The sequence below is a fragment of the Triturus cristatus genome, chromosome 2_2 (genome assembly GCF_964204655.1).
Source record: "Triturus cristatus chromosome 2_2, aTriCri1.1, whole genome shotgun sequence".
Taxonomy (NCBI): domain Eukaryota; kingdom Metazoa; phylum Chordata; class Amphibia; order Caudata; family Salamandridae; genus Triturus; species Triturus cristatus.
The window spans coordinates 50,420,938-50,446,216 of record NC_140582.1 but is presented as its reverse complement, the minus strand read 5'-3'; the positions used below and the strand labels follow the sequence as shown (position 1 = coordinate 50,446,216).

Sequence of the window (25,279 nt, the reverse complement as noted above, 5' to 3'; positions counted from 1 at the left end):
AGTGCGCCGCAGCAGTGGCAGGAGTTAGCACCGGCATAGTACCATTCTCCCCGCGTTTCTGGCAGGAGAGAGCTGAGTGTCCGTGCGCCCGTGGCTGCATCAAGGTGCCAAAACCTCTTTCGTGTCGTGCACTGTGACTTTCCTTCAACATTTATCTTCCTAGATAACAGTCACTTCTCGAGCCCAGGCCTCCACCCCGCTACTAACGGGGCAGCCATGTGGAAGAGATTATGAAGAGAGGATGGGGTCCGTCATCCATGCCGACTTTGGTGCTGGAAATCAGAGTTCGAGCCTCGAGGTCGCGTCCTGCGTCCACATCCTGTGATTCTGGACAAATCACTTAATCTCCCCGTGCCTGAATGTGTAATGTAAATACAGTGCTCATGTAAAGCCTCCAATACTTTCGGGTCGAGTTCGCGCTATACAATTAAAAAAAAAAAAAAAAAAAAACTCCCCGTGCCTGAATGTATAATGTAAATACAGTGCTCATGTAAAGCCTCCAATACTTTCCGGTCGAGTTCGCCCTATATAAATAAAAAAAACTGAAAAAAAAACGGGACAGCCATGACGGAAGAGGAGCAGCAGGCACCTAGAAAAGTCGGCTTCTCACCGCCACGGCCGGCAACACCAACGGGCTGACAAAGGGCATCGATGGTTTAAAAGTCGATCCAAGCTGTGAGGGTGTGTTTGTGTCTGAGTCAGTATGTCTGTGTGTGTTTTTGTATGGTATGCCTCCGAGTCTGTGTGTGTGCCAATGCGCGTGTGTTTCTGTGTCCAAATATGCGTGTGGGTGGGTCTGTGTGTGTGCCTGTCTGTGTCTCTGTGTCAGCATGGTTGTGTGTGTGCTTACAGGACTGCATACCTGCATATTCTAACTGCATACATACCACAGGCAGAAATATATGCGCGATAGGTGCTTTAAAAAGTTTTCACGACGTGTGATTTTGAAAGGCTCGGTCACTTCTTTGGGTTTTCGGGTCTCCGTTTCGCTCCAGTCTGTTCCTTGTCTGGTGTTAAAACAAGTTATAAGTTATCTTTCTCTCACCCTCACTCTCTATCCCCTTTCTCTCATGCAAGTTTCACAGTGTGTGTATATGGGTGTATATAGCGTGTGTGCCTATATATGGTTATAACACATGTACATTTTGAAAATGGTCATGCACACACACATTTAAGTTCCATTACCATACATTTACGATGCATATTTTACAAAAATACACTCCGCCCATTGTTGCAGTATTGTATGTCTTTTATACATTCATATACACGCGAGTGCCCATATGTATCATGTGTGTGTGTGTGTGTAACATATGTGGTTAAATACCAATAAAAACAAATTTGTGTACGTGTGTAGATGGATGGATGGATAGATTGAGTATGGTATGTCTGGATAAACTAATCTGCGTGTGTGCCAATACGTATATGTGGAAATATGAATATTGTATACATGCACACTAATGCACTAAATGCGTGTTGATGCACGTGTTCGTGCCAAACAATTGAACTACTGCAAAAAGAAAGGTAGTTCGATGATAAGGATATATGTCAACTACAATACGTTTGGCGCACGCTACTTTGTGGAGAGCCACATGTGTGTAACACAGCAGACATCTTCCGGCGGGCCCAGGGAGAGAGGCCGCAATATTTACATGAGTTTATGATGCCAAGTCAGGTGACAATACTCTTCCGGTATTAGCCAATAAAGCAACGCACTATATGGCCGGCTGCGGCCTTGTGATGGCATGCTGAGGGGAGCCCACCTCTGGACATCAAAGCAGGCCACACTTAATACGACGTTCCTAAAACCAAAGCCACGTCCTTGCAAGAGGCAAACTCTAAACCGGAAAGAGTCTCTAAAAACAGGGGTTGATTTTCACTGCCACCGGATAAATAATTCTGTGTATGATTATTTGCGTATTTAGTTTGCACAGCAAGAATGCGAACACGAAGCTGGCTTCTGTGTTCCCCGCGCAGAAGAGGAGGGTGGGCTCTTAAAATAACCTCTCCACTGAGGTTTAACGACTGCCCTGTTTCCCACGAAGGGACACCTCGGCTGGAAGGGGGAAAGGGGCAGGCAGCATACCCCCTGCACGGCACACATGTGCAGAACAGATCTGTGCAGGCAGTCGGCTGTGGCTGCATGGCGTGCCGTCTGCTGCCAGGTGAACGCCAAGGGTAAGCAGGCCTCCGATGGCCCGACAGGAGCACTTGACAAAGCCAATAGCCTGGCTTTGTGGCGCCAACACATGCTTTCACAAATGCTGATTTTTGCAAGTGGTACGAAAGGTGGCTTGACTGATCACCTCACTGTATCACCGTGCATGCTAACAGTTACATTACACAAAAAATGTTGGCATGTATACAGGGCTTTAAGTGGACCGGGTCTTGCCGGTGATGACGTTTTAACAAGCATTTGCAATGCAATATGTCTCCCATTTACGTGAGTTTAAGCTATTGGCATTGTAATTGACAATGCCTTTTATTTATGTTTTAAAAAACAAAAATAATACCTGGTGTGTCACGCAGTTTGATGCTTACTTTCCCTCCATGTTAAACAACAATAGATGTTTCAGCACCCAGACTAATGTGCTGCATAGCTACATACATATAAGGTCCCAAAGACGAGGCCGATTTGCATTGCAAATGCTTGTTAATGGATGTGTTCACTATAGTTTCTGATATTCAAGAACGGTATGTTTATCTGATATGAGCAACTCACAACAAGTGGTTCGTAGTAGAAGATATTGAGGGCCATTGTTTGCCCATTTTGTAGGGTGTGTTATTCATGATTTAAAAAAACACCCTAGTCGCACCTAATGGGTTGAGTAGACGAGTTGTCTGGACTACTTGGATGATGTCATAAGACAGATGGCTTGTACACAGTGTATGTGTCATTGCATTGAAAGTTGAATACAGTGACTCTGTTCACCCCCTATGATTTTGGGAGGGCCCTTGGTTAGCAAGATATTTATTGGACCCACCATCTTGATCAGGTTCCCTACATTCTGGTAGGGAGACAAACGCAGTTATCCAGATTGTGTACCTCATGTATGTTGCTTTCATTCTTGGACTGCCTTAAAGCATGGCTTGACATATCATGTTGTAATTTGGTCATAAAAACATTAACCTTGTCCCCCTTGAGTTTTTTGTGTCACTACGCCAATGTTGTAGGGGGTATTTTTTGCAAAGTTTTTCTGGTGGATGTCAAACCTGGTTTATTACTGAGTGAACCAGTCTTTGTAGGAGTGGCCTGGTTGTCTGACAGAATATCAAGGAAATCCATAATCTGTGGACCAAATATAGTGTAAAAAATATTACAAGTGATAGTACACTTTATAAATACATATAACATAACCCTGCCTGGTTCTGTCTTCTAAGCAACTCATTACTGCAGCGCCAATTTTATGACGTTACAGGAGCTTTTTTTTATCGCCATATGTACAAGTTGCCACTAACCGCAGTTAGCAATAGTTTTATGGTAAAATCATCTGATTTTTCGATCACCACTTCTGTTAGGGATAGCTAACGAAAATGAGATGCACGGTAGGCCTTCCCGTGCAAAAACAGCGGCTAACACCACTTTGTGATATGTACAATGATCGCCCGGTCCGTCGATACGTTCCAAAAACAGCCACTAAGACACGTTAGCGACTGGTTTTCAAGACCAGAAAAAAAGGTGGTCTTAAAAACGGAGATAAAAAAACTGGAAATAAGGGAGACTAGCCAGAGCCACATTTGCTAACCTACTGATGCCACAGAGGTACTACTTATGCAGCTTGGAGCACCAACAAGACCACAACAACCTGGCAATGCCCCCGTCCCCAGGACCACCATGGAGGCAGCTCAGAAGAAGACAGCGGGTCTATTGTCAGCGCATCACCCTGATAGACCTAACGCCGGAGGATGTGATAGCCCACTACAGGCTAAAACTGTCCTCCGTCCTCCCATACTGACCCAGATAGCCGCCAGGCTGCAGGCACCAACACAGCATAGCACCAACATCCCACCACAGACAAAGCTACTAGCAGTGCTGCACATATTGGGCTCTGGTACCTTCCAACCTACCACTGCCTGAGTTGGGGGAGTCTCGCAGTCATCCATGTCAAGGTTCCACCCAACTATCTTGGATTAATTATCCTGACGCCACAGCACCTATGCTTCCTCAATACTGCACAAGAACAGCTTGACACCAAGCAAGGCCTCTATGCCATTGCTGTCTTTTGGCATGTGTTGGGGGCAATTGTCTACACCCATGTCCTACTTGTGCCTCCTACGTACACTGCACACATCTACCGGAACAGGAAGCACACACACTCCATTAACCCCTTCTATGCCCATGACGGGATAGTCTCGTCATGGAGCGCGGTTGCGCTGTGCCCATGACGAGACTATCTCGTCATGGACCCCGCCCGCTAATGAAAGGCCCGGCACTGGAGGGGGAAAGGGCGGGGCACTCAAGGGGTTAAAGTGCAGGCAATCGTGGACTACTGGGGCTTGTTTACCAATGTCGTTGCCAAGTTTCCAAGGAGTTTGCATGACTCCTACATCTTCCGGCAGTCCATCATCAACCAGCGGTTTGAGAATGTCACATATGGAAATGGACTGCTTGTTGACAAGTACTAACTGAACACACCACACACCTCCAGTCCAAAATCATGTAGCTCACAAATGTGAGAATGCACATGTAGCAAATGTCATACAACATGATGTCTTGTAACATGCCCACCTACTGTAGACAAGAACCCAAGGGACTGTGGTCACTGGCGTTAGCCTTGTAGACAACCTTTCGTCAAAGGACCTGCCCCTCCGTCACACATCTGCAAATGCTGGGAGAGGTGGGAACCAAGTAGGTGTGATGGAGGGTCAGGACGTATGAGGAAAGTGTGAACAGAAGGCAGTGTCTGGCAGTGGTGTTCTACATAGTCAGGATCTTGCAGATCAGAGACTTGTCCATGCCAGCTATAGGGCGTTTTCGTAGTCCAGGTTGCTGGCAATGAGTGCATGGGTGACTGTCTCTCTTGACTTGTGGGGGATTCATGTGAAGCTCTTACGGATGATCTGGAGAGTGTTGAAGTAGCTGAAAGCGATATCGGTGACCTGTCGGTTCATAGAGAGGGAGGAGTCGAGTACGATGCAGAGGTCTCTGGCGTGGTCTGTGAGTGTCGGGAGCTGCCGAGTGCGGTGGGCCACCAGGTGTTGTACCATGCTGCTGGGGGGTCCTGAGGATGAGGACTTCTGTCTTCTCCATGTAGAGTTACATTCAGCTATTGCTCATCCAGGTCGCAACTTCCCACACTCCTTCCCTGGAAGTTGAGTCTGGTGGTGGTGTGGTCCTTGGTGAGGGAGAGTATGAGCTGGGTGTCGTTGGCGTAGGATACCATGCTGAGGCTGTGCTGTCGAACGTTGGTGGCGAGGGGGGCCATGTGGAAGTTAAAGAGGGTTGGGCTGAACGATGATCCCTGGGGCACTCCGCAGATGACTTTTGTGGTTTCGGAGAGGAAGGGTGGCAGTCTCATCTTTTGGCTACTGCTGGTGAGTAACAATCGGATCCAGTTGAGGGCAGTTCCTTATATGCCAGCATCACATAGTCTGCCTGCTAGTGTGCGGTGGGAGACAGTGTGGAATGCTGCTAACAGGTCAAGTAGGATCAGGGCTGAGGTGTGGCCTTGGTAAAGGAGGATGCGGATGTCGTCATTAGCGGCAAGTTGGGTGGTCTCGGTGCTGTGGTTGCTGTGGAATCTGGATTGCGAGGGGTCGAGGATTACGTTCTACGTGGCTTATCTGTGGGGCCTGTTGAATTCCTGGATGACATTGAATCATTATTTTGAGTTGTTGGAGTTGGTAAAAAATCTATTGTGGATGAACTCCCTTTTAGTGGTACCGATGCATTGGTGGTATGTTGTCATGGCGTTCTTGTAGTTAGTGAAGTTTTCAGGTGTCTTGCTGTATCTCCGGTTTTTCTCCATGCGTCTGCAGGTGTGTCTGGATTCTTGGAGGTCATTGGTGAATGAGCCAGCTTTTCGGTGGCGCTGTCTGTCGGAGTTGCGTAGCGGGGCAAGTTTGTCTGCGCAATTGGAGATCCATGTGTGGAATTCCCTGACAGCGTGGTTGGCATCGGCTGCAGAAAAGGGGTGTTGCGGTTGATGGTGGATTTGAGCTGCTCCTCGGTGACAACGATCCAGTTTTCACGCGGGCGTGGGGTGCGGGTGTGGCCAGCTTGGGTTTGTTGCCGAGGAAGTGTACGCCGTGGTGGTCGGTCCATGGGCTTTGCATGGTGTGGCTGAAGTGGACGCAGTTTCCTCCTGCGAAGATGGGGTCGAGGGTGTGTTCTGCCTTGTGGGTTAGTGTGGTGAAGACTTGTTTCTGTCTGATGTTGACCAGCATCTCACGGAGGGTAGTGGAGTTGGGGTTGATGGTGTTGTTGAGTTGGAAGTTCAGGTCTACAATGAGTATGCACTCCATGTAGGCGATGGCTTGGGGTGCGATGAGGTCAGTGATGGTGTTGGCAAAGCAGTCCTGGGTTCCGGGGGGTCTGTAGGTGAGTGTGCTGAAGAGTGTGGAGTTGGTGCTGATCTGGACCTGGAAGTGTAGGTTTTCGGCAGCAGGTAAGGTGTCGCTGGAGGTGGAAAAGCGGAAGGACTTTTTGTGTGCGATGGTGAGGACTCCTCCCGGCCGGTTGGGGCAGTCCTCCCTCTGGATCTTGTATCCGTCTGGGATAGCGATGGCAATGTCAGGGGCGGAGGAGGTGGTGGTCCTGGTGTCTGTAAAGAAGGCGATATCAGGTAAGAGTGTGTCCCGGAGGTTCCAGATTACCAGGGCGTGTCTGAGCAGTGAGTTCAGGGTGAGGAGGATGCATCTCAGGGCGTTAGGATGTTGGTGGACGTGGCAGTGGTGAAGGTCTGGTGGCAGTGGCGGCAGGAGAACTGGGCGTGGGTCGTGTTCAGTGTGGCCTGTTGGCAGTTGTTCTTTCTTCCGGGGTTGAGGCGAGGATGGAGGATGAGTCATAGTTGACTTTAGGAGATCCAGGCTCCCTGGCGCTGATCCTGGTTGGCTCACAGACGGACCTTCATTGCGCCAGCGGCACTAAGGCGCAGTCGCTGCCATCATAAAGGGTAGGTGGGAGGGACGAACACCTGGGAGGCTATGTAACTGAGCATTGATGTTGGTTAGTAGCCTGAAGCTACACATGACAAACCAAAATTCCCTAAGTAGCACAAATAACACACCCCAAAATATAAAATCAGCAAATACAGCAAGCACAAATACTAATGGACTGATCTCCTCATTATATCTCACAGGTGATCAAGTATATGCACTCTTTCCATGGCTGATGACACCCCTCAGAGCCACAGACACCCAGGCACAGAGACAGTACAATGTTGCCCTTGGATGCACCAGGTCCATTATTGAGAGAACTGTTGGCGTGATTAAGTCACTGTTCCGGTGCCTCAACATCTCTGACGGCAGACTGCTATACAGCCCTGAACTTGTGTGCAAGATCATCCTGGCAAGTTGTGTGTTGCACAACATATGTATCCGCACCAGTGCACCATGGCTTGAAGTGCCGTATGAATCGGACAATCCTGAGGATGACCAGGAAGACAAGGCAGATGCTGCACACACCGCTGCTTCTGCCGCAGGATCAGCACAAAGAGACCGAATCATTAATAATTTCTTCACATAAGCACGTCAAAATATGACATCTCTTTTTTCATTTCTGTGCAAAATGCACATAAGCATAGTTTCTGCAAAACATCACAATGCTAAAACCTTGTGTGCATGTTCATTCTATGCATCTATCTGACAAGTGAAAGTCAAACATTGTGCGGTTAGTAATGTTGAATAGAAAGTTTGTAGGTGGGTATGTGTTTTGGGGTCATAGATGATTTTTAGGTCTCGCTGAGCCCAGCGCATGCGCTGGCTCGGAGAGACATTTTGTATGTGGCTTTTTTAAGTGCTGCTGGCTGGCCTAGCGCTTGCGTGCACGTGAGCATGCACGTGCGCTGCCGCCATGCGCTAGGCCAGCCAGCAGCACTCAGGAACGTCATTAGCGCGTCATCGTGATCACTTTCGCTTTCACAGCGATCGTGATCGCGATGACTTTCATAGCATTGGCCGCGCGCGCACACAACTCCTGCTTCTCCCCCTCCCCCACTACCCCGCACGCGGCCAATGCTTGTTTAAAATAGAGCGTAATCCACACTGCCCTCCCTTCGACTCTATTCCAGCTTCCATTACAGTTTTCTCCATCTGATAGAGGTGCTGCTCCTAACACATCGGTTCGATGGAGCACTCAAACGTTCCTTGTTACATAAACTACGACGACAGAATCTTCCATTGCCTCAGAGGGCCGCATGCAGACATGTTGCAACGAGTGTTACATCGAACTAGAATACAGTGTTGTGGAGTCTGCGCAGCAAGTTACCACAAGTGACCCACGCATGCTCCAGTAGGGCCTTCCTTTGCGTCTGTGAGAGTGCTCCCTCGTGCGGAGAATTCTGGCAGACGAGGATGCGTTGTAATCAGAGGGGCTTGACTTTAAGGAGGCATGCACATGAGCTTTACCCCCTTGGGCGTTGTCTGGAATGCGGTGCATGTTGACCACCAGATTTCTTTTCATTGTAATGCGCTGCTGAGGAGGCAGGCGGTTCTGGCACAACAGACAGCAAATGGATGCTAGAGTCTGTTTCGTGCTGCTTTTTTGTGCTTGAGCACGCGTGTTCTTCTCCATCTACATATCCTCCTGTCCACGCGTTCCTTCCCGATCACATTGGAAGTACCAGGCTGCACTCGGAAACAATGCGCAGATCATGTGTATCACTACACCAGTTGAAGTGTGTAGACAAGACGGCATGAACGATGCATGTTTTGTGAATCAACATGTCTTCGGTCGAACATTGATCCAACCTGGGCACCCTGTCAGTGCTTTAGACCTAGGATGCCCGAGCTGTGACAAAATAAATGGTGGGCCCTAGAAGTCATGCTGGAATCTGGATATGGTACTGTTTGTCACAGACTTTCTCAGATAACCGGCTTGAGTCTTACAACATGATGAAACCCCAAAGAGACCGTTGAATCACATTATATGACAAGGGAAGGGCAGTTAGGTTCTCTAATGCAAAATGGCTCAAAATGACCGTCTAGATATATCTCATCTTGTTCGATAAATACGTTCAGATCGACCCTCCTAAGACTCCTAATTGGTTGAATAGGCCCCATAACTGTTCCCATATTGGCAGGTACATTTGGCCTGAAAAGAAAGGCCCTACAGCCTCCGGTTATCTTAAGTGTGCTGCTGATTAGCAACAAAAAAGAACGCTGAAACATGCTTTGCCGCCAGTGTTTTTGTTCAAGGATTTGGTGTCAAAACTGGTTTTAACTGCAATTGTAATGCAATCGGGCATGAAAATGCAGAGTGGGTTTTAATGACCCCTGATCATAATTTGCTGAAAGTAAAGAAGAACAATGAGACAGCAAGGCAACATGACTCTAGAGATCAGGTACTTTTTCCAAAGCAGCTTTAAAGGCAATATACATTCACTGCAAAAAATGGCACAGACAATGAGAAAGCCACCTAGCAAAAGGCACACCAAAGACGCCCTGGACAAAAGTAAACAGCCTTCCCCGATCAGGATGTGAAAAATACACAAGACGGGGTCTTCGAAATAACAAGCATTGGCATAGCCAATAGGTCTCGCTTTTGGGACCTTATAAGTATTTAGTTATGCAGCACAATATCCTTGGTGCAACAACATTAACTGTTGCATGGTTAAACACCTATAAGGCCCCAAAGGCGAGACCTTTTGGTTATGCCAATGCTTGTTAGGGTGTGTTTTGGGGTCATATATGATTTTTAGGGTATTTTTTTGGGTACAGAGTTGATTTTTAGGGTGTGTTTTGGTCTCAGAGAGGTAATTTCAGCAGATATTGTTCAGCGGAGTAACAACTTGCACTTAGCGTTCACATTTTGGCTGCATTAACGCTAACACGATGATTTTTACATAACCGTGATATGAAAATATAGCTAAACACATGTGACAGCACAGATTATTACAGCAAAACCCATTTTGTGTGCAGAATATGACTGAAAAGTCAAAAAACGGGCTGCAAACACACAGGAAGAGATGTCAGCATGTATCCTGTTGCCTGGACGAGTACTATGTACTTTCACTTTCTCTTTTGAGCACACTTCCTGTGACTGTGGAGAGTGTTGGAGGTGTTTGGTGTTGTGTGCTGCTGAATTTGGATTTGAGAGTGTAGTTGTATCCTTTGAACTGTCCCTAGTGTCCCTGTGAATTCTAGTGTACCTGTTCTTACGTGTTATTTGCGTCTTAAATCTTGTCAGGTGTTTGTCCAAGGGGTATTTTACATTCTTAATAGTTGTTGGGGTAAATATTAGGGTTTTATTTTTTAGGAGTGGGTTTAGGTGTGTACTGGGAGATGGTGGGTGTGGGTAACGAGGGCAGGATGTCGGAGGGGCCATTGAGGGCTACCTCTGGCTAGTAAAGCACTACCTGCTCTTGATGATTGAAAGTGGGGGATGGATCCTGCAGGGCTATGTGGTACGTGTGAGAAAGGTGAGGTGGGATCATGTGAGGAGCCAGATGCTGCGGGTCTTCGGTGTGGACAGGACAGTCCGACAATGGAAGCATCGATGGGAGGATTGCATTGGCCGTGAGAGTGACGTGTTGGACCACCTGGAAGTCCTCATTGGCCAACAAGGTGGTAAGTAAAACCTCGAAATAGTTCAATGAACACTTTTGTTAAAAATGTAAAAATGCTGTCAGTAACACTATGGGGTATATGTACAAAAATGTTGTGGAGTAAGGTGTTCTATGTCATGCCTTCAGGCCTAACATTTCCTGTTCAGAATCACAAAACTGCACCATGTTTAAAAGAATATGGTGCAGGCTTGTGTTTCCACCTGTGCTTGCACAAATTTTAGCAGTGTAGTGCCACAGCTGACACACTTGCAGCATAGTGCAAGGGTGTCTGTGTGCAGGGAAAATATTGTTCACGTACAGGAAGGGTGACCTTACTGTTCATAAACATTCTTAAAAATAAATGTTTTTTTCGTGACTTTCATGTGTCCTATATGAAGCAGCACACATGACAGTGACAGAACGGCATTTTGGGATTGTTAATGTTCAGGACGGGACAACTTCATACACATAAGCAATCCTCCCCTGCACACAGACACCTTTGCACTATGCTGCAAGAGGGCCTATGTTGGCGCTAAGTTGCTAAAGTTACCGCAATCGCAGGGGGAAATGCCAGGCTGCACCATATCCTTGTAAATATGGTGCAGCCATGCGTTTCAGAAGTTGCAGAGATAGGCTTAAAGCCAGGAAGGCTAACGCCTCTCTATACCACTTCCTTGTACATTTCACCCATGATGTTGTTGGGAGAAACGGGGCCTTGGGAATGTGTCGCAAAAGTTGTCTGTGCAAAATGTGTGAAGGTGCAAGCATGATTGTCATGTTTGGCCTAACTCTGCATTATCATGTCTTGTGGGAAAAGCAGGGAAACTAGACACAATCTTGTATGCAACATAAAATGCAACAGTACACTTAGGGAGGTTCCGAGAGAGGCATTGGAAACTAGCGTTGTTCTGCTCCCGTGCCATTAGATCCATAGTTGCTAGTCTTGACAGAGTGAAGTGCCCACGTTGGTACTAGCACCTGAGCAGAATGACGGAAGGATTTGCGTTAAAAGACTTAGGAGACATTTTAGGTAATATACAAAGAGACTTAACGGCAGTCCGAGAGGAAAATAAAATTCTGAGACAGGAACTAATTAGTTTAAAATCAGGAGAATCAGTTTTGGGGTCTAGTCAAGGAACCTCCTCCTTTGAAACTCAAAGGCCTAAGTCATTAATTCATTATCCCCTGTAATCCCTCTCGCCCCTCCTGAGCGATTCAATGGAGACCCGCAGAAGGCGCACATTTTTTTAACGCAATGCTCCCGACATTTCATGTGCCTGCCAATGATCTTCCCCGATGCACAGTCCCGCGTAGCCTTCATTTTATCTTACCTAATTGGTGACGCCGCCTCATGGTCCATGCCGTTAGTAACTAAAGATGATCCTAACCTGCATAATCTAGATGACTTCAAAAAAGAATTTCTCAGTATTTTCGACAGAAGAACTGCATCTCAGGCCTCAGACAACAAATTGATGGAATTGAAACAGGGCAACTGAGAACTAGTGGCCTACCTAGCCCAATTCAATAAACTGGTGGTAGAAACAGACTGGCCCGAGAATCAAAGAGCGGCAGTATTCTACAGAGGGTTCAGAGACGAAATGAAGGATGCATTGTCACAGATTCCAAACCGTCCTACTCATATTTCAGCGCTGGTGGATCTAACCTTGGAGATTGATTGTCAGCAAAATGAGTGGAAGGGAGAACGAATAGGAGATTTTAGACCCAGTATTCCCCATTTTGATCGAGCCAAATCGGAATCCACGCGGACGACAGAAGGAACTTCGGGAGTTGAACCTATGCAAATTGGTGTTTTCCGAGGACCACTATCAAAAGAGGAAAAAGAAAAGAGAAAACTAAATAAGTTGTGCATGTATTGTGGAGACAGTGGACATTTCGTCAAAACATGCTTCAAGCAACCCAAAATTCCAGCCAAGGAGAAGGAAAACAATCAGCACCACCAGTCAACGGAGTTGGATTGGTGGATGCTAACAAAGAAACAACTCCAATAAATCACCAACTGGCGAACACCCTACAGGTCTCTTCACCCAACTTGGTTATGTCTGTAAAGTTAAAATTCAGGGAGGTAGTTCTCACAGATATCATGGTCATGGTTGACTGGAGCAACCGGTAATTTTTGCGACCACAAATTTGCTAATCAAATTGGATTGCAAGCTATCAGAAAAGAGGAAAGCGAGAAGGTCAGAGCCGTAGATGGTACTGAGGTTGTGTCTGGACCCATAACCAGCCACACAGAAGTTGTGCAAATAACTACCGCCCAAGGACATCGAGAAACCCTACAATTTAATTTAATTGATGCTCCCCAATTTCAGTTGATTTTAGGTTTACCGTGGCTAACTGAACACAACCCGTTGATTGATTGGGGAGCTCGTACTATTCAATTAAATTCTGCCTACTGCACCAGGAATTGTTTTCATAACTCGACTGAATTGTCTGAACCCATTGCAGCTGCTCAACTGTGTGAAAATGGTAGTTCGGTATGTGTGATCCAAACCACTATGATCCCAGAAGAATATCAAGACTTTGCTGAAATTTTTGACGACATTAAGGCTGAAACTCTACCTCCTCACAGGCCCTATGAGTGCAAAATTGATCTTGAACCTGGGGAAAACTTGCTGTGCAGTCGGATCTATGCCTTAACTGAAAAAGAAAACGTCCATTTGAAAGAATATTTAGCCAAGAATTTGGAGAATGGGTTTATTAGACCATCTTAATCTCCAGTCTCTTCCCTCCTTTTTTCCGTACCGAAAGAAGGGGGAGATCTCAGAACGTGCATTGAATTTCTGGGAATCAACAGGATAACAATTAAAAATCGCTACCCATTGCCCCTCATTTCGGTCTTGATTGATCAGGTCAAAGAAACAAAAATCTACACTCGTTTAGATCTACGAGGAGCTTATCACCTGATTAGACTCCGGGAAGGCGATGAATGGAAGACGGCGTTTAGGACCAAATACGGCCTTTACGAGTACCCAGTAATACCGTATGGTCTTTTTAATGCGCCAGCGACCTTCCAGTACTTTATTAACAATGTTTGTAGTGACTTTATCGACCAATGTGCCATTGTGTACATTGATGACATTCTGATTTATTTCAATTCTATAGAAGAACATCACGTATGAGCTGTTCTACAACGTTTACGAGAGAATTCCCTATATGTCAAGTTAGAGAAATGCTTGCTCAATACTGATACAGTGGAATTTTTAGGATTCGTATTGTCACCCACAGGTGTAAAAATGGACGAACAGAAAGTGAAAGCGATTACGGACTGGAAATCTCCTACCTCTGTCAAAGAGGTTCAAAGTTTTATCGGATTCTCTAACTTTTATAGGCAATTCATTCATGGATTTTCCCAAAAGACCCTTCCTCTTACTCGTCTTCTCAAAAGAGGTGTTCGCCTGTCTCGGACCATGCCTGCCCGACGTGTACGCATTGTCACCTGCGTCGGACCTCATTGCAGTCAGTGACAAAGCGTACGCACGGCTCGGTCATGAACTGTACAATGCATGCGCATTGTCACCCGCGTCTTACCTCATTGCAGTCAGTGACAAGGCGTACGCACGGCTCGGTCATGAACCGTGCAATGCGTACGCATTGTCACCCGCGTCAGACCTCATTGGTGTGACTATTCTACGGATTCAACACACAATTACTAGCCAGGGACACCTGTGCAAACCTACCACACTACAGCATTGGCCACACAGTGTCCCATGGCATGTAAGTCGGCATTCCCTGGGTGTTGGGGGGCCACATTTGGTTTGTTGGGTGGCACTTTTTTGCAGCCACTCCCAGGCTGTGCACGTGTACATGGGGGCAGAATCCTTTGTGTGTTGTGCAAATTCCCACTGTGATGTGCAATTGTACAGTAATGGGCATGAGTCATGGACACAGTTTCATGTTGGATATGTTTGGGGCATGTCACATACACGCTGTGTCCAGGGGGTGATGGCATGTACGTCACAGTGAGACCTGTAGCCACAATACTGATGTGCACCCACAGTCTGTGTGCATGTTGTGTCTCAGATGTGTCTGATCAAATGTGCCCAATGGGTGACAGTCTCCACATCCAGGTGGTATATGCATCAACCTTGATGGTGTGTGTGTGTCTAAGAGACGTACATGAAGGGCCTGCAGGAACAACAGTGGCCACTACCTGTGGGACTTACGCTTGCCTTGTGGTGTGTACGTGATATGCTATGTCCATGCCAGTGTCGATGTGGCAATACAGAGACCCTGGGTTTCTGCATGGCAAAGATCTGTGATGCCTGGAAGACTTCAGGCCTCACTTGTCACTGTGGTGTGGGTTTGTAACGTCACAGCAGTACATAGGTTGGGTGACACAGCCAGATGATTGGCCATTGCACTACATGGGACTCATGTGGACATGTGGAATTGAGATGTGAGGTGATGGTCATTTAGGTGACATGTGTGTCCATGCCCAACAGCACCCACCTCAGTACATTGTGTAATGTCATGATCTATCATGTGATATTGAGCCTGGTCATGGCCACATGTGTGGATGAACTGACAATCTTCCTTTGTGCATCTCTGTACTGCAGGGCACCAGCTGTCCATAGACCATTCCCAGACCTTGCGACCATGCAGGAACGCGACTGCATCAGACGGTACCGCTTCACCAGGCCACTCTTTGAGGAGTTGGCAGAGCAGTTGGCGCCACATCTGCTACCTGGCCAGACATACCCTACAGCACTGACCCCAGAGGTGAAGGTGATGGCAGCCCGGCACTTATTTGCTACTGGTACCTTCCAGTACACTGTGGCTACTGCTGGTGGTATGTCGCAAACGATGTTTAGTTGGGTGCTACGCGGTGTCTTGGAGGGAATGTTGCATTTCCTAGACCTGTACATCAAGTTCCCTAGCCCAGCTGAACTCCCTGAAATAAAGGATGCCTTTTCTGCACTGGGTAGGATGCCGAACGTCATTGTATCTATTGATGGGACACATGTGGCCCTGATACCACCACAGGCACATGAGCAGGCATACCGGAACAGGAAGCACTACCACTCCATCAATGCTCTGGTGATATGTCTTGCTGACATGTCTATCACACATGTGTGTGCACGGTCCCCTGGTTCTGTGCACAATGCCTACATAATGAGGAGTAGTCGCATTGCAACGCTGATGTCACAGATGCCATCTCAGCATGCCTGGCTTGTCGGTGTGTACTGACTGTTTCTCATTGTGTGTGTTTGTCAACGTTGTATTCCGCACTCCTACAAAACTCAACTACTTGTTCATTTTTGTGTGTGTAGGTGACTCCGGATTCCCCAACATGCCGTGGTTGCTGACACCCCTCCGAAACGCTCTGACAAAAGCTGAGATGTGCTACAATGAGGCACATGGCCGGAGCAGGAGGGTGATTGAGCAGAAATTCAGCCTCCTGAAAAGCCGCTTTCGCTGCCTGGACAAGACCGGAGGGGCCCTCCCATATGAGCCTGCAAAGGTGTACAAAATAATCCTTGTATGCTGCATAATACACAACATGGCAGTGCGGAAGGAGGTGCCTCTCATCCAAGATGACCATGACCAACCTCCGGTGAAGAAGAGGTGGCATCAAGTGGCACGGAGGGCGAGGGGAGTCGGGTGGAGGACCTGTCTAGTACCAACACCGACTACGACGCTCACGGGTCCAAAGCCGAGCTCCCTGAGGGGGCGGAGGCTGCTCCAACAGCTGGCAGCAGCACTCCAACTGTCACCGCCCCCTCCATTCCTATCACCGCCCTCCCACTTGCTCGGGTCCCTTCTGTCCGTGTAGGGCAACAACGTGTCTCCTTCGTGCCAGGCACCGGAACCCCTGCCCCTGTCTCCCCTACTGCCCTCACTGCCGAGTCTGTGGACATTCAGCGGCAGTTGCAAGTTGGGCAGACATCGATCCTGACTGTCCGCCATGGCCACACCAGACTGCTGACACAGATGGTGTCGTACATGGAGGGCATGTCATCAGCGATGTCTGACCAACGCATGTTGCTAAAGGTCCATGGACTCGTCACTGACGGCAGCAGTGAGTCTCCTGCAGCGCTGCGTCCCCCCCCACCCCAGCACCAGACACAGGCAGCACACCAACAGGGAAGGGCAAGCGCACACCTCCTGTCACCCACACTCAGGGGGAAGAAGGCACACCCACTGGGTCTAGGGCACACAGGCAGACACGCAGCCAGAGTCCAAGTCCGCATGCCTCACTCCCCAGTCTCTCCAATGTCACTCCCCTCGGCTCCCCTGCCCCACAGTCCGAGAAAGAGACCTACTTGGCTGTGCTGGGCCTCAGCCCCACTGCTTCACCAGCACACAAACGGGCGAGGCACTCCACGGGTAGGGGAGTTGAGTCCCCACCCCTGTCCACCACCTCCCCCAGTAGCGCTGCAACACATCCCTCCGACCCCCCCCTCCTTGGGGCCTGTGGTTCCTTCGGGTGCAGGGGAGACGCTTGAGGAGCTTGCGGACATGTGCAGCGCCATGCTGACCTCCACCTTTGGCGCTGAACCCACACCCTGTGGTGGAGTCATCCGTCCCTGCACCCACAACACCTACCCTTCCCCCTCCTGTCCCTGCGGTGCCTGGTCCTTCCCCACATGATTCCCCCCCCAGTCACTGAACCAGAGGTTTAGTATGTGCAGGCAAGCTCGGGGAGACGCGTTGACATGTGTCCCCCCCAGGACAACGCATGTGGACTGGCCTATGGCCATTGTAAATATTGTCCTTTTCAAACTTTTTTTCACTGTTGAATAAAGCATTTTGTTTTTCATTTGACCACTATAGTTTTTCAGGTATTGATGTTGGTGCTGATGCTCCATGAATTGGGGTGGTGATCATGTGTTAGGTGTCTGGGAAATGTAGTCTGCTGCTCATGGGGTGCACCCTGGTATCTGCATGCCATCGCAAGGTCTCTGAAAATAATCTTTGGTCGTGGATGCTCTTTGTGTTTGGAGACATTGTCCCAAGGAGTGTTCCTTCCTCTGTGGCACCTGACATCTTCCCTGCAGGGAGTTGCACAATTGTTGTGCTGACCTGTGTCTACATTTCCCTTCAACTATGGCCATGCCTGCTCAACAATGTCTCCGGCTGCATCGTCTGTGCCATCCTTGGTAGTCACTGTACTTGTGTATAGAGTATGTTGCCATGCTTTCATGTAGAATTTGTCCCTTTTCCGCACTATGCCTGTGTGTACTCCCAGCCTAGCACACATATGGTACTTGTTCTGTAGGGTATTTGTTCACCTGACTCACAATTGTGGGCATTGTATCTGTGGGAAGTCCACCCTATTCCTTCCATGGGAGGCAACAACTTGGTGGCTGTCCCAGCACCTGTACATTCCTATCAGTCCTGGAATGTGCGTGACAGTGTGTGTTCCTGTTGGCTCTCTTAGACTAGTAGGCTTTAACATAACTATACAGTCTTGTGACATGATCTCTGTGTGTGTATTGTGCTGCATCCGCCAGGGGTGGGTATGCAAGTGTCATTTGTCCTCACACCCACATGTGGTGTGTCATGCAGTGGGGGAAAGACATGCATCCTCATGGGAGTTGGACACTGCTGTCAGTGATGTGTTGTTATGGCACTCTCAACATAGTCGCACATTGAGGATGCGTTCATACACCCATGGAGTTGTGGTCATCTGAGGATGATGTACACACCCCCATGTCTATGTCCACTGCTGGTAGTGATATGCACCCACCCCTCATATGTCTGTCCACTGCTGGGAGTCCTCTGCACCCACCCCTCATATGTCTGTCCACTGCTGGGAGTCCTCTGCACCCACCCCTCATATGTCTGGACACTGCTGGTAGGGATATGCACCCACCCCTCATATGTCTGTCCACTGCTGTGAGTCCTCTGCATGAAGTACTGGACTATTTTAAGCCCAGCGGTGCAGGGGAACACACCCTATGACTTCGGGTTCTTCCTGTTTCAGACCTACAGAAACACAGAGTCTTCTGGGTGAAGTCAGAGATCAGTTTATTGGCTGCAGACCAATTACAGGTATCCAAGAAGTAAAACAGCGTGTATGTTCTTAGGAGACTGCCGAAAATCCCAGAAACGGGCTTCTCCTTAAATACAAAATATCCTGCTTCAGGCACACATTCCTTGGTTTACGATATGGCCATTACATGTATACATTACAAATGAAAAAGGCAGAGTCATGATGACCATCCCACATTCCAGTTAAGCCAGCCCGTAATTATTTACCCAGCAAGGCTCAGATCCCACATCAGATATCGATAGGCCCCAATAAACATGAGCATCTCCTGTTTGGAAAACAAGCCATAAAGCAGGAACAGTCAGGTGAGAAAGAGATTAGCTGGAGGCTCGTGTAGGATGAAAAGACTTTATGGTGTGTCAAGCCTTGATGCTAATCACAGGTGGCCAGAGGACGGGGAACTCGTGAGACCGGACTGACCTGGGGCAGCGGAGCCAAGCTGCCCAGGTCACAGAAAAGTCAAAGAAAGGCACATGTGCTCTAAAAGGCCCGTATTTGCTTCATGCTATGTAGCCTATGTGAGGGCAACCATAAGATGGCCACCGCTTCTAAAATGGAACCTACGTAGTGATGTATAATAGCGTATACACAGTGCATTCATAGCTAAAACGTTACAAAAAGCACTTGTACATACCGCATTAACCATTCGCGGTTCACTAATACCGGGATAGACAGGGGTATGGCCCTGCCTCCTACGCGGTCCCGAATTCTAAAGTACGACAGACCCTCCTTTTGCCCTTACATAGGCAATAACTATACTCATTTCAATCCGAGTCTAGGTCAATATTCACGAAGTCATGGAGATGTTGCTGTAGCATCATCCTATTACTTAGCTCGTCCCTCGATACAGGTTTCCTTACACATAATGTAGCACAGAGGCCACATATCGCAGGAGCACACTGTATGCACAGACAGAACAGGAAAAGGATGGCTAAGATCATTCCAATGACCATCAGAACTTTCCAACCCCAGGCAGATATCAGTTTCCAGAACCACCCCACCAGTGACCAATCTCCTTTATCCACGTGTATGGACTCAGATATTTTATGTAGTTTGGAGATGGCTTGATAAACTGTTGGAGCGTTGTCTGGTATGAAAATGCAACAACTAGATTGGATAACCTTACATACCCCACCGCGGTCTGCAAGTATGACGTCTAGAACCATGCGGTTCTGCAAAGTCATGAGGCGATCCGCTTGGAGCTCAGCTGTCAAATTACCAAGGGCACCAGCCGTAACATTAACAGTGGATTCAACCACACGGGTCAGTTGTCGCAAGTTCCTACTATTAACCATAGGTCCCCAAAACGGCAGGAAACCCAAAAATAAATCTCCCGCTTCCTGACCGGCAGTATCCTCCTTACTAATCACGCCCCTCACAACTCTGGTCTTGTGATAGTCGGAGGCGGCAGTAAATGTTGGCGGTAGCAGATTTGCAATATAACATGTGCCCGAGAATCAGGGGGCAACCATGTATATGCTCGGTCATTGCAGATCAAATATGTACCCTTGGCAGCCAAAAACGCAGGGGAAAACTGTGACGGAAAAGTGTACGTTTCAGTACAGTCACTTCTCCCCAGTTGAGCTCTAGGATTCTGACCATTAGCTTGGAAACAAAACCGACCTATGTGGGGTACGACCCAGATTGGGAATGAGATTTTTCGCTGTCTTTCACCCAGACTAATACTATACCCCGTCGCGTTCCACCCTACATAAGCTCTCAACTCTTCTTTGGGAATAGATGAGTATGCGTCGATATCTCTGCTCATATCGGCAACTCCTTTCATTAAAGCTTTGTTATTGGGGCTAGGTCTGATCGAACGCGGTTGTCGCGGGGAGTACGCATCTAGTGCAAAGAGAAACATAGTCTGGAATGCCCATGACGATCCATTGTAACTATACGGCAGCACTAGATAGGGAATACCCTTATTATTGGTATGTGGCATTAAACCACACACCCAACAATTGGTTGTATTCATAACTAGTTGGTGCTGGTGCAGGAGCTGAATAAATGAGTTGTTTACAAATTCGGACCGTCTAGCTTGTTCATGTTCAGGCAGAGGGTGAAAAGAGTGTGAGGAGACAGTAGGAGGAGGTATAGGCTGTACAGTGGGTGCAATGGGCTCTTGAGAGGAGAAGAATACAAATCCTACAGTAAACACTACCATACTACATAATACAAACAGGCATAGAAATACAAAACGTTTGCTCCTCATTATTTTGCACATTCTTGCTTTAAAGTTCATTTCCTCAGTGAGTCTCTCCATCTTAAAAAACTCCATCCTCTAATCGTGCCGCTCGCGGCGGGTGAGTATCTTCTGCTAAGGAGTACGCCTGTCAGTCCAGGGAACGCCCTAGACCAACCAGAACCGTCGACCTAACGTCTTCGGCCTTTACCCCAAAGTCTTGGCACCGCGACCCTGCGGCTGAACCCGGATGGTGGTTCGAAAAACAAAAATCAAGAAAGTCCTTCAGATGGGAGAGCTCTGGTTATCAAAAAATAAAAAGGTAAAAGAAAAAGAATATTTATTTGTCCATAGGCCTTGGTCTTAGATTGTAATGAAAACGGCCAGGTACTGTTTGATCTTGAAACAAGAGTTCAGGCTCTGTAATGTCCACTCGAATTGACGGTGGCACAGCTTCTTGCAAAATATCGTCACTTTCTTGTGCTGAAGTTGTGCCTTTTATGCGTGCATCACTGAACGGCACAAAACGAGGTACAGTGTCTGTTTCAGAGTCAGCGATACCCTCCTGGACCCACTAGTCATACGGCAGAGGCAAAGGTATCCTCTTCACATGGGCGCCGTGGATCCAGTTCTTTTTCCCCTTTACTCGAACAGCTGATCTTGTAGATAAGAGCACGAGATGAGGGCTGATCCAACGAGGCTCATCGTTGCTCTTGCGCTGGAAGTTTTTGATGAGGACCCACGTGCCAGGGTCAATGGGGTGTCCTGGAGCCTCAGAGGCCGGGGGGAGAGTATCGTGCACCTGTTGGTGTAAAACACGCAGTTCAACTGTCAAATCATACAAGTAATCAAGCAGTACTGGATGCTCGATTTCAATGAATTTCGTCGGTCTTGGCACACCCCATACATTAGCCGGGCGGCCAAAAACGACCTCGTAGGGACTAAGTCCCACTCGTGAATGCACGGTCATTCTGGTGGACAGGAGTGCTAGAGGCAGAGCGTCAGGCCATTTAAGACCTGAGCTCGCTTGGATTTTGGCCAGTTTGAGTTTTAGAGCGCCATTGTAGCGCTCTACTAATCCAGCTGATTGGGGGTGATTTGCAGCGTGAAATTTCTGCTTTATCCCTACTCCCTCACACACATTCTTCATCACTTGACCCACAAACTCACTCCCATTATCACTCCACACCATTTTTGGCATTCCAAACCTAGGGAAAAATTCCTTCACAAGGGCTTTGGCTGTGGACAGAGCAGGGTTATCCTTTAGGGGATAGGCCTCTATCCATTTTGAGAAAGCGCAAACAACCACCAACACATATTTCAGGTTGTTGCACCTTTCCATGTGGATAAAATCCAACTGCAAAACTTCAAATGGATATGATGGAGGCGCAAAATGACCAGCTGGAGTTGGGGTTCCCCTACCAGGGTTGTACTTCAAGCATACCATACAATTCTTGACCACATTCTCTGCACACTTAGGAATTCCAGCATTTTGCCATACTGGAGCCAACAACTTACAAATTCCTTTCATACTGATATGTGCCATTCCATGTGCCATAGTAACCACTGGAAGCACATATGCATCAGGTAACAACCATCGCTTATGTTCTGACAAATCAATCCAACAACCATTCTCATCCAACTTACCCATACTTTCTCTCCACTTGCTTAATTCTTTCTCTGTGGCTTCAGCTTGAAGGGACTTTACACTCTCTATTGTGTTTTCACACATTCCAACATCACCAACCCATCTGGCAGGGCCTGCAACATACATTCGAGTCTTTACATCTTTTGCTGTTTCTTTCGCGACTTCATTAGCAAACGCGTTACCACGACCAACATCATCAGTGATTTTCTTGTGCGCACTGCATTTCATAGTCGCAACTTGTGATGGTAGGGTCAGCGACTCAAGGAGATCATTCACCAACTTGCCATTCTGAATCTTAGCTCCATGCGAAGTCAGGAACCCACGTTCCTTCCACAATCGCCCAAAACTATGAGCCACGCCAAAGGCGTACTGGCTATCCGTATATATGTTCACTTTAATTCCTTCAGACAACACGCATGCTCTCGTAAGGGCAATCAATTCTGCTGCTTGAGCCGAATTTTGTGGCACACGTGCAGTTTCCACAATCGTGTGCAAAGTCGTGTTAGCATATGCAGCAGTCGTATCACCATTCGGAAGCTTGAAACACGAACCATCCACCCATAAAGTACCATCACACTCAGTCAGGGGAGTATCTTTAAGATCTACTCTCCCTTTTGTCTCTTCTTCTGTTCTGAACAGACAATCATGTTGCTCTATCTCATCTAGGTCTTCTGGAATTGGTAATAGTGTAGCTGGATTCAACGTGTTGCATCTCTTTATGTGTATATGATTTGCTAACAGTGTCAGCTCATAACCAGATAATCGTGCACTAGTTAAGTGTTGTGTCTTGGTCCTGTTTAACAATGTGTCCACAGCATGTGGAACCATAACAATCAATGTGTTATCCATTACTAGGCCAGCAGACTGTGGAATAGACATTGCTGCAGCGGCTGTGGCTCTCAGACAACTTGGCAATGCCCTCGCTACCGGGTCCAAGGTTGACGAAAAATATGCGCATGGATGCGGTCTGTCGCCAAAAGGCTGTGTTAACACTGATAATGCGCAACCATCTTTCTCATGAACATACAATGTAAAAGGCTTGCTGTAGTCAGGGGTACCCAACACAGGAGCTGAACACAATGCATTACGCAATTCCACAAAACTTTTCTGACACTCTTCAGACCATGGAATAGGATTCGGTGTATCTTTGCATGTTAATGCTAACAAAGGTTTTGCCAACAAGGAAAAATTGGGAATCCAATGCCTACAGTATGAAGTAATGCCCAAGAAAGCACGTACTTCTCTCTGTGTTCTGTGCACACTCAACTGTGCAATGGCTTGAATTCTTTCTGGGGTCAGTTTCCTTCCCTCCTTCGATAAGAGATGACCTAAGTAGGTCACTTCTTGTCGACAATATTGCAGCTTTGAGAGAGACACTTTGTGATGAATGGCAGACAAATGACGCAACAATGACAAGGTAGCGTTTTTGCAAATCTTTTCAGTATCCGCGGCGATTAGTAAATCGTCAACGTACTGAATGAGGATAGCGCCACTTGGTAAAACCAGTACATCAAGCTGCGCTTTTAAAGCCTGACTGTATATTGATGGACTTTCACAGTAGCCCTGGGGAGCGCGTTTAAAGCGGAAGCTTCGACCTCCTAAACTAAAGCCAAAAATGTCTCTGCTCTCCTCTGCAATTGGGATGCTAAAGAAAGCATTCTTTAGATCGATCACCGAGAACCATGCAGCGTAGGCTGGAATCATAGTTAACAAGGCAGTTATATCAGGGACAACTGGAAACTGTGGCACAACAATCTTAATAACCTCTCTAAGATCAATCACAAATCTGTAAACAGGTGGCTGTGAAGGGTCCGTTCGTTTTAAGACAGGTAAAACAGGACTATTGCAAACGTTGCCTCTTGTCTCTTCAATTACACCCTTTTTAATCAAATCACTGACAATTGCTAACAATGCTTTCTGACCTTCATTTGAGATCTTATACTGGGGAATACGTGGCAATCTGACATTGGCTTTTAAAGTGACCACATATGGCGGTATTTCCAAAAGACCCACATCATTGGGACCAGTAGCCCAAAGGACATCCGGAAGGGATGATAATTCAGGTGGCATTGCATTTTTAGACAAATACATTGGGGAAATCACTTTCTTGCCTAATGTAAGTTGTACTCCTGAGGGAGAACAATATAGTGTTGCATGCAATCTTTTTAGCAAATCTAATCCTAGTAAACTTTCACCACAACCTGTTGTTAGGATGAGGGGTGCTTTTAGCTCACAAGGTCCAACAGAAAGTGACATAGGACTAGAAATCGGGTTCCTAACTGGGGCGTCAGAAAAACCTACTGAGACATTCATTTCGCCAGACAAAGGCGCGCCAGGGAGTTTTGAATGCATGATTGAACTCTTTTCAGCACCAGTATCCAGCAGAAAGGGCTCCGTTACATTTGCTGTAGTTACTTTAACATAAGGTCCACTCTGATCCACTGGCACTGAAACAACTCCCTCTCTCTGTCTACGGCTGTCCTAGTAATCATTATCTTCTACATTGTCATCTTCTGCATAATAATCATTATTGTAGTACTGAGCTGTATTACCAGTCGCGTTGGCTTGCTGATCAAAGCTATTTATGGTATTTTGAGGCGGAAGAGGACGCGCGTTCTGGAGAACATTTCCATGCCCTCTGCCTCTAGGAGCTTGCTGACCACCTCTACCTCTTGTGCCGTACGCATTACTGTTACGCTGCATTAATTTAGGGCAACTATATTTAAAAT

The 25,279-nt window shown here is 47.4% G+C and overlaps 1 protein-coding gene across 2 annotated transcripts in view; it reads left to right on the top strand.

Annotated features, from left to right (window-relative positions):
• Nucleotides 1-25,279, top strand: part of LOC146861816 (CD5 antigen-like) — a 417,568-nt gene that overhangs the window by 200,704 nt on the left and 191,585 nt on the right. The gene's annotated exons all lie outside the window — the stretch shown is intronic.